The sequence below is a fragment of the Callorhinus ursinus genome, unplaced genomic scaffold (assembly GCF_003265705.2).
Source record: "Callorhinus ursinus isolate GAN/ISIS: 27379988/994484 unplaced genomic scaffold, GSC_fseal_2.0 scaffold58, whole genome shotgun sequence".
In the NCBI taxonomy this organism is placed as follows: Eukaryota; Metazoa; Chordata; class Mammalia; order Carnivora; family Otariidae; genus Callorhinus; species Callorhinus ursinus.
The window spans coordinates 8,316,888-8,342,074 of NW_027397120.1; the positions used below are offsets into that span (position 1 = coordinate 8,316,888).

At 53.4% G+C, this 25,187-nt stretch overlaps 1 protein-coding gene across 12 annotated transcripts in view; it reads left to right on the forward strand.

Annotated features, from left to right (window-relative positions):
• Positions 1–22: 22 nt before the first annotated feature.
• The window catches only part of CHST15 (carbohydrate sulfotransferase 15), a 77,727-nt gene continuing 52,562 nt past the window's right edge, over positions 23–25,187 (forward strand). For 7 of the 12 annotated variants that reach the window (XM_025880335.2, XM_025880337.2, XM_025880340.2 and 4 more), the window contains exon 1: positions 1,146–1,276. The gene's annotated coding sequence lies outside the window, so the exon portion shown is untranslated. Of the gene's footprint in view, positions 172–304; positions 393–701; positions 788–1,144; positions 1,277–4,847; positions 4,963–25,187 lie in introns of those variants that run through there. The other 5 variants (XM_025880336.2, XM_073884734.1, XM_073884733.1 and 2 more) reach the window with 5 other exon arrangements.

A 25,187-nucleotide genomic window follows, 5' to 3' on the forward strand; every position in this document is an offset into this window, starting at 1 on the left:
TTCTCTTCGGAGGTTTCATTCGCCATCTGCACGTCACTCCCAAACTTTTCCTTCCTGCGCTCGGGGAGTCAGGTTGACGCGTCCTGGATGCGGGGCTTGAGGCGCGGGGCTGGGCGCGCTCCCGCGGAGCCGGAGCCGCAGAGGCTTCGGGGTTGGACTCGGGCTTCTCAGGTACAAGTTGGGTGCCAGGCGCGGGGGTGGGGGCGGCGAGGAGCGGCGGCGCCCCTCCGCGTTCCGGCCCGGCAGCGCGGGCAGCGGCGGGGCTGGGCGTAGGGAGTCCGGGCCGGCGGAGGCTGCGCGCCCCCTCACTCCCCGCGGCGCTCCCGGCGCTGTGGCGGCGGCGGCGGCGGCGGCCCAGGCAGACAATGAACTTGCGAGCGCGCCGAGCCGAGGCAGGTTTGAGCTCCGCGTCCCTCGGCCCAGCCTCCCCGAGGCCCCCGCGGACACCAGCGGGAGCGGCCCCTCGCCACCGGTCCCGGCCACCTCCGGGCGCCCCACGCGCCGGGGACCCCGCGGGAAGGGCTGCCCGCCGGCGGCGCCGGGGCTCGCATGCTCCCTCCCTGGCTCGAGAGAATGCAGCGGGAGCTCGGGGACAGGGGACCAGGAGAAGGGGTGGTGGCGCTGCGGACAGCCGGAGGCCGGCGGGGGGCGCACGCCGCGGGGTACGCACGGGCGGGCTGCCCAGAAGAACGGCCCCAGGAGTCGGAATCGGGGCGCCCCCGCGCCGCCCCGCTCTGGAAGCTGCAGGCGGAGGACGGACGGACAGACACACCGGTGCTTTCACCGTGTGAGCGCGCCTTGGGGGTTTCGGGGGGGGGGCGGGAATTCCCCCAGCCAGATGCTTTGCTCCCCCGCGCACTTCGGGGAAGTTTCTAGGCGCAGCCCCGGGCAGGTAATCGGGCATGCATCTGTCTCTCTCTCTCTCTCTCTCCGACTCCGGCTGGGAGCCACCTCCCGACCTCCCGCTCCGGTCCCGCGGCCGCTTTGGGTGGAGGAGGCGGGGGGCGGGGGGGGGGGGCAGGCACCGACGCCTGTGGGACCCGGTTCCGGGAGAGGACACCGCGGGGGCGGGCGTGGGAGGAGACGGGGGCGAGGCCGGGCCCGGAGCGGCCTGAACTTTTGCTCCCCGCCCCCTCCTCCTTCCTCTCGGCCCTCCGCCCCCTGCTCCCTCCCGGCTGCCGGCCGTGGCTCGGGAGGCGGCGGGACTCGGGAGTTGCCGGCGCTCCTCGGCGGTGGCGTCCCCGGCTGGCTGGGCGCGGCGAGCGGAGCGCGGCAGGTCTGAACGGCGCGGCGACGGCGGGGAGCAGGGGCTGCGGGGCGGCGAAGCTGTGGGGAGCCGGGGAGGCAGCGGCCCCCGTACGGGGGCGACGCTGGCGATCGTGCTGGAGCGCGAGGGTGTCGGGGTGTGTGTGCGGGTGGAGAGGACGCGTGGCGCAGTTGGCCCTCTTGGAGCCGCCGGGGCTGGCGGGATGGAGGCGCCCGGGTGAAGGGAACCTCGCCTTTGGGGAATGAATGAAGAGCTGTGAAAGCGCCTTCCGACTCCTCCGGGCGAACGGATTGGCCGGCGTGCGCGCGCGTGTGTGCGTGTGTGTTTAGGATTCGGAGGCGCCTGGGTCCTGGGTGCGGCTGCTTGGCCGCCCCGTCGCGGCCCTGGTGCCCACGTTGCCTGCCCGCCCCGCGCCCTGGTTCGGCCCTAGCGGCTGGAGAGGCCGGCGGAGACACTGAAGGCTGGGGCTCGGTTGCCGGCTGCTGGCGGCTGGACGTCTGCGCCTCGCGTAGGGAGGTTCGAGAAGGAGGCGGCAAGCCTGGGGCTGAGGCTAGCCCCAGGGCGCCTGGGGGGGGGGGGGCATTTTCCCGTTCCCCGCCTACGCTGGGTGAGTTAATGGCACGGAGTTTGGGGAATGAAGTTGTATTCTCAGGAAGCCGCAGGACGCCCCGTGAAGGGATTTGGCACACCGTTCAGTGAAATTGAGCAGGGGGCTCTGGTTCTAGGCTCCTTCGTAGGGCCCCCAGCCCCTCTTTATCAGCCGCGGTTGCTGGGAGGGCAGCCGCCCAGCGACGGAGCAGAAAGCCACCTGGAGGGCATCTGCACCCCCTGCGGGGCCCAGGAGGAAACCGAGGTCTGGAGATTTGCCGGAAGTTCCTCTAGGACCTTCCCGCACGGCTCTCCCTCCGAGCTTCCCTGCCCACCCCTGGCAGAATCAGGAACCCTCCCTTACAGAACAGGGTACTTATTAATTTTACAAACTGCATGTTGAATCAGGATGTTTTAATTGGTACCTAAATGTGTACAAGTCATACATGATTTTGCTTAAAATAGCATGTGAATAAAAATATCTTTTAATTAGGTAGTTTTTATCAGATAAGTTTTTCTCTACAGTACTCCTGGAAGATTGGCAGGAAACTGTTCTTCTTGCTTCTTCCTGGATGGGGAGCGTGAGCCAGCAAGGTGGGGCCGCTTGCCATGGTCTCCCTCTCAGTGTACAATTCGATCCAGAAGTGGAGCCGCGGGTCTAGACATCCCTTCAAGGTCTAGCTCCCCAGGGGAACCGTCTCTAGGGCTCTGGGAAGGAAATTCAACAATGTCTGTCTTTTCTCTTGGGATCATTGCATGACTGCAGTGAGCTAGCTTGTGGCTGAGGCAAGCAGCATTAATTCACCCAGGATATGGGGGGTGGGGGGAGGGTGTGGGAGGGGGTCAGGTCTGTCCAGAGTGGGTTACACCTAGGCCTTGCTTTTCTTTGCTGACTAGAGCTTGTGACGCCTGAACTGCGGCCTTGGCCGCGGACCCCAGCACTGTCACCGTGGCGTCTCTGTGGACTGCCTTCTGTACCTTTCTCTCCTCTGTCGCTGCTGGCCCTGGCCAGGAGAGGAGAGGCATTTGGTTTTCCAATGCCAGAAAGAGAGAAGATTAATCTCTGCATCTGGAAGGGGCAACATTTGCAGGGGAGGTTGGGAAGTGGATTGTGCTTATCTGGCGTTTGGAGAAGAGCATGAAAGAAAGTCCAGATAAACCAGTTGGGCCACGGGAACCTCAGGCCCTTTGCACCTGCACTGTCAGAAGCTTTAGATTAGTACTGGGTTGTGATTAGACTGTGGTTGTCCAAGGCCATCTAAGGCCCAGTCGGAAATCGCCCTTGCAAGCCTAGGGAGAGAGAGAGGGGAGGGAGATGCTGGAGCTACCCTGACTAGGTGAACCCATGCCCCACCTATAAGGGGCAACTTTGACTCAGCCTCAGCCAGTTGGAGAAAAACAGACTTGCAGGCAGGTCTTGTTAATTTTCAAGAGAATTCTCAAGCGTGGATATTCAAGTGTGGGCTCAAATTCTAGAGGTGGAGTAAAAGGTTGGGGTGGGTGCAGCGCCAGGAGGCTTGAGGCTTGACATCTGGCCCTGTGTCTGTTTAATGGGAGGAGTGTCCCACGGTCAGGGAGATGGGGCACATGATAGGACATGTGGATCACACCCCCAGGGGCTCAGGGACTAAGAATTGGTGGGTGCCCACGTGCCTGTGGCCACGTACCAGGCTCCTTCACATGCTCGTGGGTCGTGCGCTCATTGGGTAGCTACTTGATGAATTCCCATCGCGTGGAAAGAGACTCTGTGCTCAAACTTTTCATATAATTTCATTGACCAAATAGATCCCATGGTGGAGCATCTGGGGATGGTACAGTGGTAAGACAGGCCTAGTCCCAGCCCTCGAAGGAGGGGAGCAGAGAGAAATGCCTGTACCAGCTTTTCAAATGAACCTCGAGCTCGGAAGGACAGTATGGCAAGAATAGTGCTGGAGGGGTTGGGTTGTTGGGGAGGAGTCTCCTTTTATAGATGTGGACATTGAGGCTCAGAGCAGTTGGCTGACTTGCCCAAGGTCACACAGCTGGAAAGTGGAAAGTCGGTTCAGGTCGCACACTCCCGGTGGTGGGCAGCTCTCCCCTTTCCTGTCCACTTGTTTGGACCCCAGCCCCTTGCCGGGACCTTCATAGGTCCAGGATTGCAAAGATGCCATTTGCAACCATGTGTCAGAGATAGGAATTTTCTTAAATTCTAAAAGCAGAAACTATGTTTAAAAGTAGTAGTTGGCGCGGGAGTGTCATTTACGTGAGCAGCCAACCGGCGGGCACCTCTTTAGCAGCGTGTCATTTAGAAGTGATGCTTTCAGTCATTGTTGAGAATAATGCAACTTGTCTTCCCTTCCGCTCTGTGTGCTGGGAGGCTCGGAGTGATACTCACTTACTTCCATGGGTGATTTTGTTCCTGTCCTGCGAATCGGGAGATTGTGTTACTTAGCTGACCAGGTATTTGAGAGACGGAATGTTTTGACACACACAATGTATTTCTTTATTGTTCTCAAGTGCTAAGGTCTGATTTCCTTCCTGAGACGCCCGGGGAGAAGATGACCTGTGTTTTCACAGCACGAAACAAAGCATAAAGGGGGCAGTTACCTAGTTAGTGTATCCCATCCAGAGAGCTGGGAAGAAGAGTAAAGGTTTTGTGTTGATTTGGCCCAATGCGGATTTTTTTTTTTTTTTTAACCTATGGGGATTGGGGAGGGAGACATTTGGTCACGACAGCGGTCATTTGTTGGGTCCCTACTGGTTCCCACCTGGCCCTGTGCCAGGCAGGTCAGGCAGGTATCCCCCTTTGTCTCAGTTAGAGGGCGGGGAGGCTGTTTGAGATCACACAGACCAAGTTTTCAGCCGTCCAGATGTACAGGAGGGAGGATGAAGAAAGGACAGCGGAGGCAGGAGAGAAAGGAGAGGGGGTGGGGAAGAAAACTGTGTCTTCCCCAGAAGGGAAAGGCGGGTGTGAATCAGCAAGTGGTTAAGTTAGGGGGAGGTGGCCACGGACAGCAGGTTCTCGGTCTTGGCCGGTTTCAAAGGGGATGCGCGGAACCTCGAACGTCGTCCCTTCCATCCGTGGCCGCGATGCGCAGCACACCCCCCAGGATTGGGCCATGTGCCAGGTGCGTGGGGCTGAGAGGCAGCACGCAGCACCCAGAGAGCGTGGCAGGACCCGGTTAGCGGCTCTGCGCTCGGAGTGGTCCGGGGGGGACTCCATGCCCTGGCCTGACGCCTGCTATCCTGTATGTGCGTTGACACCTGCCAGGTGCTTGGAGCAGTGCCTGGCACCCAGTAGGCACTCAAGAAACATTGGCTCTTGGGGTATTCTTGAGCTCTAGAGCTCATAACCAGGGACAGAGGATGTGTCTGGACTCCCTGAAATTGCATGGACAGCTTTGGATGAAGATGGGAGATGGGTCTGTTTCTGGGGGGCGGGGCATGATCTCTAGCAAATTCGACCTCAGAGGGCTTCTCTGACACCTCATAAGGCCAGGAGCCCCAGGACACCTAGATCCTATGTGGGTTTTCTTCGACGGGTTGCTTCACCTCCCGGGGCTGTTTCTTCATGTGTGCGAGGAGAGATAAACAGCCGCTTTCTGACCCTTCCACCTCACTCTGTGGGCAGGCTTTGGATCAGTTCAGCTGTGTTTCCACTTGTCACAATTAAGCAGGGGGCAGATCGGGCAGGTCTCACCGGAAACGTGCTGGGGTAGCTTGCTTTTGAATGTTACATCTTGAACCTCACTCTAAGCTTAAAGGAGTCCTGAGCAGGCTTGCAGGGGCCCCCTTGCTGGGGCAGGCTCTCTCTCCTTGACACCTATATTACATTTCTAGAACCTGTCCTGGTCCAGGCCTTTCGGATCTCAGAAGAAAGTGAGGTTGGCAGATCCTCAGAAGCAGAGGGTGTCATTATAATGGAAACTTGGACGCTTTCCAGAATTGTGTTTGTGATGAAAATATTGAAGCAGGCAGCCTAGTCACCCAGGTGCCTGGAAAATACCCCAACATGGGCAAATAATTAGATGCAGACCGGGCACAGTTATTTTTTCCTGCAGTGTGCTGGAACCTGGTTGCTTCACATTTTCTCTTGAAATGGAATATGCTCCTACCGATCCATTTGCTCCCCGGGGGCAAAAATGTCAGTGTTGGTCTGGGTGCGGGAGGCAGGGCCCTGAGGGGTGGTGGTTTGGCCCCTCCCAGGGCAGCCCTGGGTCTCAGCGGAAGTTCTGTCCTGTCTGCCATGCCCTTGTAGGGACCTGTCCCAGGGGCCTGGGCCTGTGGCACTTTTGCTACGAGCTTGGAAGGTTCCAAGCATTCCAGACTCTGGCAGGTCTGGGAAGGTGGATTATTGTGTCCTTCCCTTGCCAAAAGGGGCCGGGTAGCTCTCTCTGCCCCTCGTGCCACGTTCAGCCGGCACCTTCATATTTGCAGTGAGCCAGGAGTTTGGGGCCTCCAGGCAGACGTGCTTTTAGCCTGGGTGTTGAATCCCTTGGAGACCTTTGGAGGGACAGCACAGGTGGTGGGGGAGCCGTGGCACCAGACTGACCAGGGCTGGAGTCCCTCCTCTGTTTCTTTGTTCCATTACCGTGCCCCGGGCAAGTGGCTTAACCGCCTTGTGCCTCAGTTTGCCCCTCGGTAAACGGGGGTTAATAATTTCTACCTCGTATTGTGTTTTGAGTATTAGAAGTCGTACAACTTCGGGCTCAAGGGGTCTCCCCAAGTTGAGCTCCGCTTCCTGGCATAAAAGAATCCCCAAGTTGGTGGCACGTTGCAGGAGTTCTGAAACCTCTGGAGAGAGAAAGGGGAGGAGGAAGATGGGTGGAGTTAAAGATGTGGGGCGTTTGTCTCTGACTGAAGCAGACGTCGGGGAAGGTGGCTGGACTGGCGGGCAAGGGGGCGTCATAGTCCTGAACTGGAGAGCACTGGGCAGTCGGGCCAACGGCGCCCCGCGCCCCCCGGTCACAGGCAGAGTGGGAAGGGTGCCGCTTTCCTCCTCCACGGGCAGCTAGCAGGGTGGAAGGCCTCCTCTGGGTGTGAAAAGGCGCGACTGGGCTCCTCATGTCCAGGTCCTCCTTCCACACCTTCTGGGACAGTTTGGACACCGCCAGGTGTAGACACACAGGCAGAGTGCACTCCACGTGGAAGGAAAGATCAGGAGTGGGCAGGAAGAGCCCCTTGCTGCCGGTGAATAGTAAGTGCTGAGCCCAGGGCCTGGCCCTTGATGGGGGTTGACACATGGGGCCCGTGAGGACAGGGGGGGCATTGAGGTTAGGCAGCAAGGCCTGTCAGCTCTGTGTTGTTTTCTGCAGCACGTGGGAGTGATGGCAACAGTGAGGTAGTGGTTAGCGGTGGACTCCAAGGCTACCTCCTTACTGGAAGGCAGTTCACATGGAGTGGAGGGGCAGGCTGACCAAGAGCCTGGCCAGGAGACCCTTGTCTGCCTCCCCTCGGCCCCCCGCCCCCCGGGACCCCACGGCCCCCATCACCTTCAGGAAACCTTTGCCAGTAACGCATCCCATGTCCACCTCGTCTCCCCTGTGTGACTTTCGTCCCCCATCCAAACGTAACTTCCTCCTCTGAGCTTCCGCCTTCTGCTCGGCTGAGCTCAGCCTTGAACCCATCCCACTAGTTTCCTGGGTGCGGTCTGGCTGCCCTAGCCCGGGGAGCCTCTCAAGGTTGAGGAGGGCGTCTGGGAGGCCTGCTCCTAGCTAGGTCCACACAGAGTTGGGAGAGACTGCCATTTATTGAACTCATGCATCAGTTAAAAGTGATTCTTCCAAAAGCCCGTTTTTCCTGGACTGTTAGGAACTTTACGTGGGCCCCTGGGTGTGCACCCAGAAGACATAAAAGAATCCCCCCAATTTGTTAGCCCGGTACAGGAGTTAACGCTTGCCACTAAATTTTTGAAGGAGTCAAGAGCCTAACGTAATAAACTTGGATTTCCTGGCATTAGGTTTTTGGGCCATTAAACAGGTTTTTTTGTGTGTGTCTTGAGAGTCTTGGGGAGAAATGTTATGGAAATTTGGTTGGTGTTTCAGAAATATAAACAGGAGCCATCTACTCAGGGAAGAAATGTGGGGGCTGTTAGTGTTTCTTATAGCTGGTATAAATAGCCTGTCTTTAAGTTCCATGCGCCTTTGTTTGGAATGTAAATATTTGCATTAAAAATATAAAGTATATCCTGGCGTGTATTTATTGGGACCATAATTTCCAAGCCCCGAATCAGACTATTGGTCTACAGAGGATTAATTCCTCTGATTTGCGAACCTGTTTATATAAAGAGTTTTCCAAATGTATACACAGAGAACCATATCTGCTTGTGCACGTAAGGGATCTCCAGGATTATAAGAGAGCAGGGCTGCCCTGGGGAATCTGGACCCAGTGCTTCTGCTTCCCAACTCCCATTTCTGATCACGCGGTCTGTTCCATTGCAGCCACCCTGAGGATGGCCAAGTGTTGGCCCAGGTCCCATGAGATCGTCTGGCGTCTCTGTCCTCAGGTTCCTGGACATCCAGGCGGGGGGTTGGCTGCAGCTGGCTCATCTGTGGGTCCCGTAACCAGACGCTGGGTTTCAGAACCACAGTTGCTTTAGGACAATGTGGAGAAGAATGGGCGCTTGGTGTCCGTGTTGTGGTCTGGTGGAGGGAACCAGAAGTTCTCATTTCTGGTTCATGGTTAAACTCTGAGGGCCTCTGTTGGATGTCATCCTCGACTAGATTCTTGGGGACAGTTTGGCTTTCTCATTTTACTGTGAAGAACAGCCCTGCTTTGTCAGATACTTCTGGAGGCGGAATATTACCACGTAGCTGGTCTCTCTGCTCTTCTCCCGAGTGAGAGGGTGAGGGCTGCCGTTGGGCTGGGCCAGGACCTCTGATCCCTGTGTGTGTGTGTGTGTGTGTGTGTGTGTGTGTGTGTGTGTGTGTGTGAGCGAGCGTGGGGGGAGTTGTTCTCAAAACCCTCTGTGGCAGCCCTGGATGGAAACCCCATCTCCCAGAGTCTCAACAAAGGGAGAAGTGGAGATTAGCTGGCCTGTTGGAGACAGTCAACCTGGGTGGTGGGCCAGCCCCAAATCTAGGTGCGGCCCCCACCTGGCAACCTCTCCATCATCCCGGGGTGGAGGACAGAGGAGAAGGGGGCATGGGCATTCCTGGCCCCTGGTTGCCTGGTACCAGGGCCCATTTGTGCCTGCCTGTCAGACGTCCAGGGTCTTTCCCTTGGGTGGGGCCCCCCTCCTCGGACGCTGCACCTGTTACCTGAGCCCCGGACTTGGCCTGCCTGTCAGACGTCCAGGGTCTTTCCCTTGGGTGGGGCCCCCCCTCCTCGGACGCTGCACCTGTTACCTGAGCCCCGGACTTGGCTGAGGTAGCAGGGATTCTCTGTCTTGCCTTCCCCATCTCCACCTTGCAAAGGGCCTAGTGTCCTGACTATAGGAATGTCAGGCATCCCTGGGGTTGGGAACTTTTCCTTTCTTGGGCTCCCTGGATGCTGAGCCCCACAGTGGGAGAGGAAGTGAGGGAGGGAGGTAGTCTGAGGGGGAGAGGCATGCAGAGCCGGGGTTCAGGCTCCCACACTGCCCCAATGGGCTATCCCGTTGGTTCTTACTTTGACCCATCCGTGAACATTCCTTATTGTCCAGGCTTAGAAAGGGTGAGCCCTTAGGAAGGACCACTTCCTGTGTGTCTGGGTGTTCTTGAACTGTGGGAAACTCACAGTTGCCTTTTCTGTGGTCATCTTGAACCTGACCCACAGTGATGTGACTCTCCCTGCTTCTCTGTCGCAGCTCTTAATGAAGATCGTACGGTCGGTCCCTGGATGGCCCTGCGCGGCCCCATAGTGGGCCAGGAATCCAAGTGCACTGTTCCAAAAGTCAGAGGAAATAGTTGCTTTTAGGACATGCTGAACTTGCCTAAGCAAGTTATCAGTCAGAATAAATTAGAGGAGGAAGAGATGCTCCAATTAATGAGAGTGGGAGCAGCCTGACATTTGTGTCATCCTAACTTTAAAAAGCTATTTGTACCCACTCCAGCAGTCTCTGTGAGAAATGAGATGCGGAGGGATGTACGGAGAAGAGTGGGTACTCAATGTGACCTCCTCAGAAGCACCTTCCAGGCAAAAAAGCAAAAAAACAAAAACAAAAAAACCCCCACCTGCCCACAGGTCTCCTGTGGCAAATCCACAGATCCTTTACATTGGACAAAATTTGGCTCGGAGAATAAAAATGATGTATTAAAAGCTAGGTGAAATCTCGGTTGCCATTTGGGTGGTAGAAAGGAAATTTGCTTTCGGCTGTTAAAACTGAAATAAATTGGTAGAAAAAAATGCAGGCCTGCGCACATTTGAGTCAGCAGTGTTTTTGGTTTATGGAAGGAGATTTGCTCACTGAAAATCAGCTCTGTACCTTTTGGACCAGCCGTGAGGCTGCAGAACTCTTTAGGGAAGGGGTGTGTGTGCGTGTGTGTGTGTGTGTGTGTTTATCTTTCAAAGTTCTCATCTGATTTATTTTTAAGAATTATGCAACAGACTCTTTTTTGGTCCATTCAATCTAATCTTTTTTTAAACAGCTTTATTGAGATATAGTTCACACACCACACGTTTAAATTAAATCCACCCATTTAAAGTATATAATTCAATAGTTTTGAGTATATTTACAGATATGTGCAAAAAGCAGCACCACATTCAGTTTTAGAACATTTCATCATCTCAGATGGAAAGCCTGTACCCATTAGCTCTCAGCCCCCCTCTGTGCTCATGCGCTACTGAGGAATCTACTTTCTGTCCCTATCAGTTTCTCTGTTCTGGACTTTTGTATGACTGGAATCGCTTAACGTGTGTTTTTTGTGACTGGCTCTTGCACTCAGCATCATGTCTTCAGGATTACCCATGTTGTAGCATATGCATCAGTAATACAGTGCTTTGGACATTCGAATCGGAGTCCGTTGTATGGATAGACCACTTTTATAGACGTATTTATAGACATTGCCTCCATCTTTGGTGTCTTATGAATAATGCTGCTATAAACATTCACGTACAAGTTTTTATGTGGACACGTGTCCACGTTTCTATGGTTACAGTTTATGAAATATATTTACTTGCTCTTTTTTTTTTTACTTGCTCTTAATAATAAGATTCATTTACATTTTTACTTTTTTACTTTTTTCCCTGGCCCTCATGAAGGCTTCATTCTCAGATGGGTTTTTGTTCCCCCTCTGAATTGTCTGAATTGTAGAGCTTGGAAGGGCCTTCAGGGAATAGCCCAATTTTGTAGACGGGGAAACTGAGGCCCCAAGAGACCACATGGGGTCAGGATTGAATCCTGGTTTTCAGAGCCCATCCACTTGCCCTGAATGTTCTTCCTAAGCTCTTGGTAAAATCCCGGGGCATCCTTTTGCATGGCTTGGGGCAGACCATTGGTGACCACCTTGCCCAAGCCCACTGTTGTATCCCGCCGCTGCCTCCCCCCGCCCCCGACAGGGGCCGGAGAGTGGCTCACCCGCCCCCAGCTGCCGAACCAGGACTACAACTTGTGGCGCCAGCGCCTTCTCGTTCTTCTTCCCTGCGGCAAGAGGAGGCCAACGCTTATCCGGGGAATAATTAAATTAGGAACCAATTCAGAGAATGAAATTTTATCTGATCTGGCTGAGCCCATAAACAAGGGGCTGTGGCTGTGACTTCAGGGTACATTATGAAGTTGTTTTTAAAGCATTACAGTGGGCCAGAGCATTGACTGAGTTGTGTGGGCCAGTGGGGGCACCTCCCGGGGGGGGTGTGGCTGGGGGTTCATCCTGGAGTCTAGCGGTGTCACCAGACCAGGTTTTCACACACTTGAGTCCAGGCGCTATTTAGGTTCTGATGCCGTAGATAGAAGTGTGTTAGGGCTGGAATGTTCTGGATGCTTCGGAAAGTCCATCTGTCAAGAGTCTCATGGATACATTCCATGTTGTTGTCACTGACATTGCCATGCACCTCTACACTGGAGCGAGGAGTGAACTTTGCAGGAAGCTCACGGGCTCTAAAGCAAGGTGCTGCATCAGAACCCCCATGGAGCTTTTCAAAAGAAATACACGCGCTCCGGTCCTTCATCAGGCCTTCTGGGGTGGGCCCTGGGCATCTGTGCGTGTGCGTGCGTGTGCATGCATGTGTGGGCGCCGTGTTAAGCTTTTCAGCTGAGAACAATTGATGGAACTTAACAGTGATTATAATCATTCTTCTAATGAGAATTTCGAGTTTTTCCATGGCAAAGAGGGGGACAGATAATCCCGACAGTGATCCTCAGGAATGAGCCTTTTTTGTCCTCAGTCTGTGTTGGGACTTGGACGGTGACTCTCTTTGGGTTTCTTAACCAGATTCCCTGGATGTGACCACCGTACATTTTCCATCACTCTGCTGCTTCTGTGGATTGTAGATCTGTCTTCCTTCCCTGTGAACTGCCCCACGACCATCTCTACAGTGGCCCGGTCAGAGACCCCAGGGTCTCCTGTGGCTCTTAGCTGGTCAGTGCAGGAGTTGCTTCCTTTCCACGTGCTGCTAAAGGTTATTTATCCCTCTAAGACAGGAAGTATGTCTCACTCAAGGTTACCTTCCCAGGGCCTAGCCTATAGGAAAGATGGTTGGGTGGATGGATGGATGGACAGATGGACAGACACATAGGTGAAGGGAAGAAAAGCAAGAGTACATTGGATAATTGAAAACCTTGACCCACAGTGTGGGAGTGGCAAAGGTCTTACAGATTTCCTGGTTCATTTTCCCATTCTGCTCACGGCCCTTTTACAGCTGGGGAAGCCGTGACCCGCGGAGGTGAAGTGACTTGCCCCTGATTGTTCAGCGCCACTAATGAAGAATATTTGGGAGCCTGACCCTTCTACTTGCCCAGCGCTTCTGACTCAGGCTCTGTACCTTCCCTTAAGAGTCACTCGCCTGACTGAGGAATTTGTTTGTGCCTGACACTGGCCTAGGAGCTGGGAATGCAGCCGTAGCTGGACAGACCAGGTCCCTGTGCTCACGGAGCGTATATTCTCCGGGGGAAAGGCAGACAGCGGACAGGTTCACAAGTATCAGAGAACAGATAGTAGTAAGTGCCCTCGACGGGCAGTGGCTGACTGGGTGATCAGAGAAGGTCTTTCCAAGGAGGGGACATCTAGGCTGATCCTTGAATAAGAAGGCACGGCCACCTGAAGCGCCAGAAGAGTGTCCCAGGCAGAGGGAGCAGCGAGGGCCAAGACCCCAAGAGGGGACCAGTTGTTGGGACCGGAGAGCTGGTCAGAGGACCTGGTTTCTAGCACCCATTCTTCTGTCTTCCTCCAAATTATCATCTTCGGCCTGGCCTTCTCCCTCGCTGTACATCTCGGGGTGAAGCACACTTGTCCGATGCTGGCTGGCCCCAGCTGCTGCAGAGTTTCAGAAACAAGGCTAGTGGGAAACGGAGAGAAACCCCATCCTCCTTGTCCTCTCACTTAGGGTTTGGCTCGTGAGCGGAGGTTATTTTTATGTAAGCACATGCTTGAGGGCAAAGTCTTAGGGCGGGCAGCTGAAACCACACGCATCCGCACAAGATGGAAACAGGACCACGAGATCCCCAAGGTGAGCGCGCGGCTGATGACTTGAATTTGGGAGAGCTCCAAGCAGCCCTCTTGTGAGAGAGGGGACCCTTTGGCGGGGCAGTGGGGCAGAGCAAATTCCTTTGCTGGTGCGGCCCCTTCCTTGAGTGTTGCTTTTCTGCCTGACCTTGACCAAGGCCTGGGCCCTCCCTCAGGACTTGACTTCCTCTTGAACGCTCTCAGATGGAGGCTCTGCCTCCTTCCCCATGCTACCCTCCTGAGGTCCCTTGCCATCATCTGTTGCAACCTCGTTCCTTGAGGGCCCTGCCATTCCTGGTCCCTTTCTTGCAGTTGTCTCCCTCCCCAGCCCAGGTTCTGCCATCGCCCAGGTACCCCTGAGCTCCATGGGAATGGCCTGTTTGCTGCTCTGGTCTCCTGGATCTTCCACTTCTTCTCTTTCAGGATACTCTGGGCCTTGTGCACACCTGGAGCACTCCATGCAGCCTATAGTCAGTCCATGCTAGTGATAGGTTAATGACAGCCTTTCTTTTGTGGGAACCATGCCCAAGGACCCACTGGCCAACCTGACACATAGGAAGGCCTCAACAGACTATTTCTATCAGTTATTTTTGTAGACTTTAAATCTCTCTCTGGTCTTCCCTGGACATCCTTAAGGGTGTAACATTGCAAAGTTTTCCTATAAATGTTTATCAGGAGTTGTAGTAGATGTACAACTCCATTTTATATTGTTTGTGATTAGTTTTAAACTCTGACAAAACCTAAATTTCCCTGAGTTTTAGTAAATGGAAAAATAACAGAAACATTTTTTTTTTTTTCCTGAATAGCTTGATTTAGAATCATTCCAGATGTTCACTCAGTGTCTCTTCCCAAGTCCGCGTGGGGCTATCCCGCCTGGAAACTGTGACTGTATTGACATGTTGAAAACTTGCCGAGAATCCCCCTAATCTTTTGGCGTTCCTAGATGCTGCCTCATAATTTTATTGTAGCTTTTTATTTTGAAATAATTTTAGACTCACAAGAAGTTGCAAAAAATAGTACCGAGTCCCTGCGTACTCTTCACCCAGCTTCCTGCAATGATACCATCTTGTGTAACCACAGAACATTATCAAAACCAGGAGATTGACATTGGTAAAATACTGTCACTAAGCTACAGACCATATTCTGCTGCCACTTAATTTTATTAAATCTAGGGATCCACAGCACTTTAGAATTTCATAAACTTCAGTATTGTCATTTATCTTTTAGACCGTCTTTGGATCTCTTCCAATTGGCCACCAATTAAAATTAGTTGCCATTGGTCAAACGATACCAGAAGACCCGTGATGTGTGCATTTCACGTCCTCGGTACCCCCGTACAGTGCTCTGTGGGAGCATCACCCTTGGTGCGTGCATGTAGGCAGCCTTGGTCCCCAGATCTTAGAGATAAGGGGCCCTACAGAACAGTGTGTGATAGAGCCCAGAACAGGGAATCAGGAAGCTTGAGTTCAGATAATGGTAACCAGTCGTTGGGTGCTTGTGCTAGCCTTTATCTTTATTCTCAGCAATCTTTGACATAGACACGCTTAACACCCCCACTTACAGATGGGAAAACTGAGGCCAGAGAGGTTCACCCTGCCCACCTTCTGGCAGCTGGTGAAAAGTAGAGTGGGACTTGAAGCCAGGCGGTCTGATTTCAGAGGTTGCCTGCTCTTACCTTGTAGGGCTGCCTTCCTTGTTCAGGCCTTGACACTTCTGGTCCCAGTTCTCACTGAGTGCTCTGTGTCTTGGGCTGCTTACTTGACCTCTCTGAACCTCTTTCCTCAACTGTAGCATGAGGGGTTTGGCTGAGAAGATCTATCATGTCCCTTCAATTCCTCCCTCCCTCCCTTCCATGTTCCTTCAGTTTCTGAGTACAGTTGGTTGTACTGGTGAAAAACCAGTAGGTACTTTTAAGGTTGGGAAGATTCCTGCTGCCTACTTTAGTTTGATGGGAGCCTCAATTCCAAATGAATTATGCTCTAGTGTATTTTAATTAAACCATCTACAAGCTGATTTCTTAAAAATGCAAACTCCCCGTGCGGCATGTGTGTCTGAACCCCCCACGCTCAGCTGTGGGTCAGAGTGATGCTCGAAATAACCAGAAGGCATGTGCGAGGCTGCTCACTGTCAGCCTCATGGGCAGCATTAATTGTGAGGTGCCACCAAAATGAGATACGGGGGCATAATCAGCAGATACTTCATTGATTTTGCATTCCCCACAAAGGAAGGTTAAAATGAAGCTTGTTTGTAAATGGTATTTAAACCTTGCAGTCCTGGGGACCCTTGTTGTAAAAACTGACAGAGTGGGGCCCTTGTCGAAGGGCTTCATTTTCTTTGCAGGTTGTGGAAGGAGCCCACCGCTCAACTAAGGTAAAGATTTTCCCATTTAAAGGGGCCAGAAGAGTGTAAGCTTCTGCCGTAAATTTCACAGAAGGGACCTCCACTTGTGGGCACGGTGGCTGGACTCTGGGATGGGTGTGTAATCGCATTAGTGTGATAAATTAAAGGGCCCGTATTGTTTAAATTGTCAGGCAGAACTCTATTAGAGGAGACGGTGCTACAGATCAGAGTTATGATAAATGGGCTCCTGGAGGCGCCTTGTGCTAACCTCATTGCTGGTATAGAATGCCAGATGCTGATTCCGAAGCGCTCTGGGAAAGATCCTTACTCAGACCCACGATGAGCTTACACCCAAGGTGTAATGCCATTTCTAGGTATTTGCTCTTTTGTGGTTTTGTGTCCCAGGAATAAGAGAAGCTCTTCGGGCGTGATTTCTCTTCCCTTTGAATCCTGATTACATAACTCGTAAGGTAGCTCTGCAAGCGGCCATATAATTTACAGGGCCCAGTGGCTCAGTGCAATATGAAATTGTGAGCCCCATCCTAAAAGATTCCTGAGAATTTCAAAACGGGAACAGCAGAGCATTAAACCCAGTGCAGGGCCCTGCTGAGCCTGGGGCCTGGGTGACTGTGTGGTTGCAGTCCGGGGAGCTGGCCCTGGGTATCTTGTAGGATGCTCATCCTAGACCGACTTAGAGCCACTTGTATGAAAGGTCGCTTGTGAGTGGCCGGAGGGCAGGGCTGCCGCTGTATCACCTCCGTGGGCTCTGCGGGGTCTAGTGGGGTGCCTGACCCCTATGCACGCTCAGGAGAGCCTTGCTGAGCTGAGCTGGTTCGTGGAGCGATTGTCCTGGTCTGCTGGTGGGATCTCCTGTGGCTTTCTTGGGTTCTGAGTGTCCAGAATCTGGAAACATCTAGTGCTGTGCTCTTCAGAATGGACAGGCACAAGGGGCCAAAATCCTTTAAGGAAACTCACTGTCAGAAGCTCAGGTTACAGAAGAGACAACCTGAATGTAAAACCCTTCTAGATTGTGTGTGTGTATGTGTGTGTCTAAAGCTAAAATCCTGGTAACTTTTCACTGCACAGTATAAAAGGCTGACAAATGGTGATTATCCAGCGCACCTTAATGGATAATGTGTATTTGTTTGTGGCCCTGTGTCTCAGTCCCTAGAGGGGCGGCTGCTCTCTCTTGGCTTTTCATCTCTGGCATCCCCTGCTTGGGCTCTGCCCTCTGGGTTGCATGGAAGGCCCCTGGAGAGTGTCCAGGCTTTCAGGGCTACCCCACCGCAGGGCACTCTGGTCACTCCCCTGTGTGCGAAGGAGGGGGGCGGCCCAGTGCACCTCAGCTAAGGAACTCCGGGGCGCCCGGAGCATCCTTCTCTGTGGCGAGTGGCCCCAGGGCTTGGAAGGGCCAGCTCTCCTTTGTGTGAAGTCTTTGTTCTCTCCCAGCACAGCCAGCCAGGACTTGCACACGCTCAGTGGGTCCCTTTTTCTCTTAGGAGCTGGTGGAGAAGCAGAAACTAGCATCCGGGGCTGGCTGCCAAAGAGAGGGGAGGCTCCAGCAAAGGAGAAGCTGGCCTTCATGGGTTTTAAATTGGAACTGGGGCTCTGGGCTGAGGATTAAAGTGATTTTGTACCAGGAGGGAGTGTAGGGGTTGGTGCTGGGCTCAGAATATGTAGGGATAGCTGCCCAGGTCAGCTTTTCAGAGCCTCGTCCCTCGGGAGTTGCTGTGTGCTGGGGTTTTCTCCTTTTGTCCTTGATCTGTACAGAGGTCATTGGAGGCATGAGCTCAAAGCAGCCGGAGCTGAGCTCTCCTTCATCGTTACAAGGTGAAGGGTCTGCACGGGGCTGTGAGCTCGAGGAAGGAAGAAGGAGCTGTCTCTTCTGTGTCCTGGCTGGGGAGAGGTAGCAAGCCAGGGATCCCCCCCCTTCTGGAACTGCAGCTGCCCTGTTCGGCTCTAGACCCTCTGTTGCACCTGCTGTTCTAGAAATCAGCTCCTCCCTTTCAAGGGAGCACTCGGCCCGTGTGTAACTTCTTCAGTCAATAACAACAGCACCGTCCTTTTTTTTTTTTTTTTAAAGATTTTATTTATTTATTTGAGAAAGAGAGAGTGAGAGAGAGCATGAGAGGGGAGAGGGTCAGAGGCAGAAGCAGACTCCCCGCCGAGCAGGGAGCCCGACTTGGGACTCAATCCCGGGACTCCAGGATCATGGCCTGAGCCGAAGGCAGCCGCTTAACCAACTGAGCCACCCAGGCGCCCAGAACAGCACCGTCCTTTGCGAGCAAAAGCTGGTTTTCTTTATTTTCCCTGGGAAGACATCCACAGTCATTGTTTTTATTTTGAAAAGAAAAATAATCAGAGAAAAGCCCACAATATTTTTATTACCTGGTGTGGGAGTCGGAGATCACCTAAATAATACTTCTGGGTTAAAACCATGGGGGAAGAAAATCTCAATGCACCAGCGAAAAATGAGAGAGAGAGAGAGAGAGAGCTAGAGAGATATGAAAAGATGAATGTGCTAAAATAGTCTTTCTCTTCTGCAAACCCCTTAACCTCCAAAGGGGTGGGGACCTTGCTCGTCTGGCCTGCCCCCCTGTGCCCCGCACCACACTTTAGTACAGCCACGCTTAGTGGAATCTGTTAATGGATGAATGAACCAGAGACTGGGTTCCTGTTGGGCCTGTGAGCCAGCATTCTTGGGCAGTGGTCTCAAATGGAAGGAAACTATAAAGATACAAGAAAATTACTCTGTCCTGTTGGAGACATCATGGTCAGTACTTCCCATAACCCAGTTAATCTCCCCTTTGGCCCTGAGAGGTAGATGACATGAGATTTGTTTTGTAGAGGGGCAGGTCAAGCACAGAGAGGTTCAGTAACTTGCCTGGGACCAACCAGCTGGGAGGGCCTGGGCTGAGATTTGGTTCTAAGACGTGCTGTATGGCTGTGCGGCAGGAGATGTTAGGGAGGGAGAGAAGTAACATTTATGGCCAGCCAGATGTTGGGGATGCCTTGGGTGTTCCCACTCGGTGAGCCCTAACCCACAGAAGGCCACAGGCAAGGAAGTAAAATGCTGGCTGCTAGGGAATCAGTGGTGGCTAAGTTGTGTCTGGGCCCTGCAGACTCGGAGCTCAGAGTCCAGTGGACGGACTAGACATAAACACTTAGTCAAATGGTCATTTAATTGCAGTGGTGATGAGTGTGTCACAGGGGAGACCTTAGGGGCAGGAGTGGTGCATGAACGTGCTTGTTGTCGCATTGGGTCTTCTAGCCCAGGGTACAGGGGGTGTCAGAGACTTCCAGGCCACGATGGATGAAGCTGGAGGAGAGTGGGCAGAAGGAAGTTCTGGGCCCAGGGCAGAGGGAGGGAAGGCCCCAGCAGGCCTCCGGAGGGGCAGAGTCTGCAGCTACTGGTTAAGCGACAAGGTGGTCCTGGTGGGCGTGAGGGTGGGGGGTACACAAACCCAAGTGAGGTGCTGGGACCTTGCGGTTCTCTCTGTAAGGTTTAGAGAACATGGAGTCCTTGTTCCTGGAGACTGGGTTCCTGGGGAGAGCTGCCACTCCAGCATCGCGCCCCTGTGGGCGGGGTGGCTCACCCTGCCTAGTGCCCCCTGCCTTCTGTCTAGAGGGAAGCTGGGCTTCCTCTGGGCACAGTTAGGGCTCCTGGGACCTCTTTGTCTTCTTGCTCCTTTGGGAGATTTGAGAAATTCTCTGGAAGTAACTTGCAGAGAGGAAAATGTCCAAGGCCAAGGTGAGGACTCAGTGTCTTCCCTCCCTGGGGGTAGTGGCCCCCTTAGCCATGAAGTGGGAGACTCAGGACCCAATGGCGAGTTCCTTCCCCTGGCAGTGCGGCGGGAAGCCTCGGGCCTGCTGTTGACCGTGCAGCCTCTGCCCCAGGAAGTCTTCTATGGAAAGAGGCCGAAAGAACATGTGAGCCCGCCCTTTTAAAGCCCGCACCTCGGACCTCACCCCTGCCGTGTGCCTGGCCAGGCCGCCAAAGTAAGCAGGCCCCCGGTGCGGCCGAGGAGGGCCCAGGGCTCGCAGCCTTCTGGCCACATCCACCCCGGAGAAGCCATTTAAGACCCTGGAAACCCATCAAACCTGGCAACGGGAGGTCATTAGCCGTCTGACTACGAGCTGGGTCATAAAATAAACCCTGAGTGGTTACGAGCTCTGTTAACCATCCTAAAATGCACAAGCAGAGGAGGCTTGTGTTTGGCGCCTCTGAAAGGAAATGGTGTCCATCTGATGGGAGGACATTCACCTTCCTCAGGGCGACAGGACTGGATTGCCTTGGTGTATCCGCACTGTGTTGAACTGCTGCGTGCCCTTTGCTTCTCTCTTGGTTTTGTATGGGGCAGAAACTGAGCACCACCCGTTCTAACTTTCTTTTTGTATGAACTTTTTTCTTCTCGGAGTATGCTGTCCACTAGAGAGCACCTCCCAGATGCATACTGCTCTAGGGATTTGCACAAACAGAACTCACCTGTGCAACCAGCGCCGAGGATAAGAATAGGAAAGCACCCCAGAACCCCTGGTTCCATTCTGCTCCCTAATCAAGCCCCCAACCCCCAGCCAGGGGGAACCACCGTCCTGACCTCCGCAGCCTTGGTTGGTTGCCCCTCTTCTGTGGGATTGACATAAACAGGGCCATGCGGTGCGTTTTCCTTCTTTCTGAATCCATGTGCCTAACACTGTGTGTGTGAGCTTCTTCCCAGGTGTAGCTTGCAGCTGTAGTTGGTTCTTATTTGTAGCTGAATTAGAGTTACCCACTCCACTGTGGGGAGACACTGCCCTTTCCAGTCTGTGGCTTTACGTCTAGCGCTCCGAGCTTTCTAGCGTGTCTTTGATGAGCCTCTGGGCACGGTGCTGTGGAGCACCTACCTGGTGGTAGAATTGTGGGTCTTTGGGAATGAGCATGTTCAGCTGTCGTAGACGCTGCCAGTTTTCCAGACGTACAAGTCCCACCAGCTGTGTACGAGTTTCCTGAAGGAAGAGCCTGGAACGACCATCCCATGAGACTGACTGCCCTTTGCCCCCCGCCCCAAATAGGAAGGCCCTGGGGGGATAACCGCTGGTCCTTCTGCGGGTTGGTGTTGCATGGATGTATGGGAACTGGTAGAGAGAAGGTCTTTATGATGCCCCACAAAGACACCTCTGTCCTTACCAGGGCTCTGCATCCCACAGTCACCTGTCACTGGAAGCCTATCTTCGTACCTGAACTTGGGGATGGGGATTTGTTGGTCTCTGAAAAGAGCACAGAGTCCAGCATCTTAGTTGTCACCCTTTGGGTGTCTCTTGCCTTGGAATAAAGCCTGGGATGCCTCTCTCCTAAGGAGCATGGGTGGCCGTGATCACCACTTCATGGCTCCGTCTGGAAAGGTTTTATTTGCAAATCAATCCGGTCCCAGAAAGAGCTGGTTCTGTGCAGGCCCTTCTTTTGTGCAGCTTGACCAGCCAAACCTTCCCATCCCGTGTTCAAGGTGGGCAAGGAGCTCTTCCTTCCCCCATGGCTGCTGTTCAGTGTGACCAGGGGTCCAAAGCAGGGGGAGAAGGCAGTCGGCATTTCCCTAGGGTCTCTGTTTGTTGACAAGCGCTCTGAGCACAGGTGGGCTGCTCTCCTGTTGCTGACCGAAAACTGAAGGGGAGAGACTATGGCAGGGTCCCCGAGGCACAGTCCCCCAAGTGCAGAGCCCCGCTGGGGCCCTGGGTGAGTTCCAAGGGGAGTGCTCCGCCCTGGCTCCACGAATTCCTAACTTAAAACAGTGAAGGCTGGATGTGGGAGACTCAGAAGGAAGGACACTCTGCGGCTATTAGCTGAAGGCTTAAAAGTCCCCTGGGGTGATTGCCCGCCTGCCTCCCCGTGTCCCCAGTAGATTCAGGAGATCTGCGGCCGGGCCAGGCAGCTGTGTTTTTATCTAGTGCCCTAGGTGAGTCTTAACATCAATTGTAGGAAACAGTGACTTCCCAATGTCTTTGCTGGGAGGCTGGGTAAGGAGGGGAATAAGGACATATGGAACAGACCTGGTTGTTAAGGAGCTCAGGGTCCTGGGCAGCCCCGTGCAGTAGAACTTTCTGTGACAACGGAGGGGCACTGTATCTGCTCCACCCATATGGTTACACCAGCCACACGTGGCCAGTGGGCACACGGGATGTGGCCGGTGTCCCTGAGGAACTGCATTTAATTTTAATTAATTTAAATTTAAAAAGATACTCAGTTCAGTTATTGGACAACTTCTAAGAATGTTTGGGGCAACTTGGGCATGTCACGCTCCGTTTTAACTGTATATTTTATGGAATCTGAATACGCATCAGGTCCTTCCGGTGAAAATTTAGCACCCAAATTGAGATGTGCCCTAAGTGCAAAAATACACCCTGGATTTTGAAGACTCAGTATGAAAAAAAATACTGCAAACAATTTCATTAATTGCTTTGATAGTGCATTCATGCTGAAATGGTAATGTTTTGGATATGTCAGGTTGACTAAGATATGTGAGAATGAACGTCATGTGGAACATTTAAACGTGGGCGTGTGGCTCCCATTCTCTCTCTCTAGGACACGCTGCTCTGGGGATTCTCTCTCTTCCTTGCTTGGGAGTTGAGCCAGAGCGCTGGGTCTTGGGAGGAGGTGAGAGCTGCTTGCTGTCTCCTGTTGTTTTGCTCACCTGGAAGCGGGATTTGGGGCTGATTACACACCTGGCCCTTCACATGGCCTCATCTGAGGTCGGGGGGAGAACCCTCAGTGAGCTGCCCGAGTGCGCTGCCCTACCGGCCACGTCTCTCCGGGGGATCCCTTTGGAAACGAGCATTTCTCTGATGCCCCGGCCTAGAAGATAGTACTCCGAACACTGGGCAACAGAAGTGTGTCCCAGAAAGTGAAATGGATTTCGTTTCTGCCTGGTCTTGGCGCCTGTGCTTCTGGAGGGCAGTGGGAGGCCCCTGGAGGAGCCCCGGGCAGGTGGGCAGGTGTGGCGGGCAGTGGGGCTCAGGGGAGCACATCCGTGTGCCAGGGGGCACTGTGGTTCAACAGCTCATTCTCACCCCGCCCCCAGCCCATCTGTCTGATTACCTCCTTTGTGGGATTCTAGATGCCTCCGCCACCTGGCCTGGGAGCCCACCACACAGGCCTTGTGTGGCTCACTGCGGTGGCCCTGGCTCAACACTTGGGCCCAGCCCACAGTAGGGTTTCATGGACTTTGTCAAATAGGTTAATTTGGAGCATGCTGTCTGAAGATCCAGTAAGGCCCTCGGGGGTGGGGGATTGGTCTCCCTGAAGTTATACCCCAGTGGGTGGGCTGGGAGGCCCTGACTTGGGAATAGTTAGGAAACAGAGACCACCGTTGTGCCTTATTCTAAAATTCTAAGCAGGTTTTTTTTTTTTTTCCTTCTAAAAACTGTTTCTTGGACAACACCATAGCCATTACACATTGCAAGAGAAAGCTTCCCACCTGTGCAGAGTTCTGTTTGTCTGCTTGACCTTCCTCTGCTGTTTGCTTCCGACAGCACCCTGGGCCACCTCCACGTTCTCTTGTTGCCCCAAGAAGCAGGTGGGGCCATGTGTCCAAAGTTGGAACGGTCCCATGTTAGTGGGAAAGCAGAGTGAGAGAAATCTGTGCCTCTCTGAGGGGAGGATTAGGGACTGGTTGAGCAGGGACAAGCTGGCTCGCTGGGGAGGGCCGCAGGCTGGGCTCTATCCCAGGTGTCCCTCAGTGGGAGCTTGTGGATGACTTGGGTCCTGGTTCATGGGTCCTCTGCTTGGCCGTTTAAAGTCAGTGACTCAAATTTCTACACCTGAAACCATAGACTTTCCAGTAAATACCTGCCCTCTTCGGCTGTCACCAGGCCATAGGCTCTGCTGTCTGCTAGTTCGAGTTTCTCCTTCTGTACTGGTTGACTTTGATGGTGACATCACAGCGTGGGGGGTGGGGCACCAGATGACTTGCCAGGGACCCTTGGGCGCCCCGGCAGCAGCCTCCCGAGGACCAGACCCAGGGACTTGTGTCGTGTGATACCGTTGAAACAACCTCTGCCCATTGTCATCCATTCCAGCTGGCTGCTGGGGTCCGAAAACAGTGGGGATGAACTTGAACCTCACTAGACTCTTGTGTCTCCTGGCTGTATGTATGGTCTGTGTGGCCTTGATTTTTACGAGAGCGGAGCTTGTGGAATTCGGTCGACCCCAATTCTTCCTACATTTGGGAGTTTTAAGGAATGTGGGAAATCAAATGGGATTTTGGTTGGTGGGAGTTTGCACCTTTGCCGGGTGAAACTCAGCCCCATGGCTTCCAAGGGAGGGGCCTCTGGGGCATGGTGCTAAGCCGGATGTCTGTGGAGGGAAGGGCTGCCTCCCCACCTCTGAGAGGCAGGGTCCCCACCCTGACTGATCGTGTCGCACTCACGTCTGACTGCGGTTTAGCCCAGAGAGGGACTTGCTCGTACCTGTTTGGATACTTTCTTCCTAGCTTGGATTATCTCTTTGCTATGTTTTCTTTGTGGGCTTGAGGCCCAGAATCAGACCTACCATTCTAAGATAAAAATGATACTGCTTTAATCACTTGAATTTGTGTTTTTTATTAACATGGAACACTTTGCAGTTATTCACAAGGTCTTACTTTTAAGAGATCTGTTTCCTCTGTCTTTCTGGCTTCCTTTTTTTTTTTTTTTAATTTTAAGACTATGGCCATCAAGGCATGGATATGAAAGCAGAATTTTTTATAAGAGCACAGCAATTCTTTTTAAACTGACTTAGAAGACATTAAAATGTATGTGTTTTGATCTTCTTTTCCTGGATTAGAATATGAAGGATCAGTTGTTGCAACAGACAGCAAAGCAAAGTAATTCATTTCTGATGCATTTCAGTGAGCCAGCCTTCTAGGAGAGGCCAGAATGAAACACGGAGCTGAGTGAGACAGAGCAGAACAGACCAGAGACCTACCTGACATGTCAACGAAACACAGACCCAAAGAGCAGGAATAATAATAGGAATGGGAGGGGCGCCTGGGTGGCTCAGTTGGTTAAGCGACTGCCTTCGGCTCCGGTCATGATCCCGGGGTCCTGGGATCGAGTCCCGCATCGGGCTCCCAGCTCCGCGGGGAGCCTGCTTCTCCCTCTGATCCTCTCCCCTCTCATACTGTTTCTCTCTCTCTCTCTCTCTCTCTCTCTCTCAAATAAATAAAATCTTAAAAAAAAATAGGAGTGGGAATGATAGTTACGGTGAAGATACACATAATTAGGGTGGCTGCCATCTAGTCAAGGACTTAGGGCGTGCCAGGCTCCCTGCTCAGCACTGCCCATGGGTTATCTCAGCCCTCCCTGCAGTTCGTTCCGTTAGACTAGACATTATCATCATTATCTCTAGTGCTCAGATGGGGAACTGAGGTGGGCTTGGGGTCAGGCCTTGGAGCCAGAACGAGAACCCCAGCCGGCTGGATGAG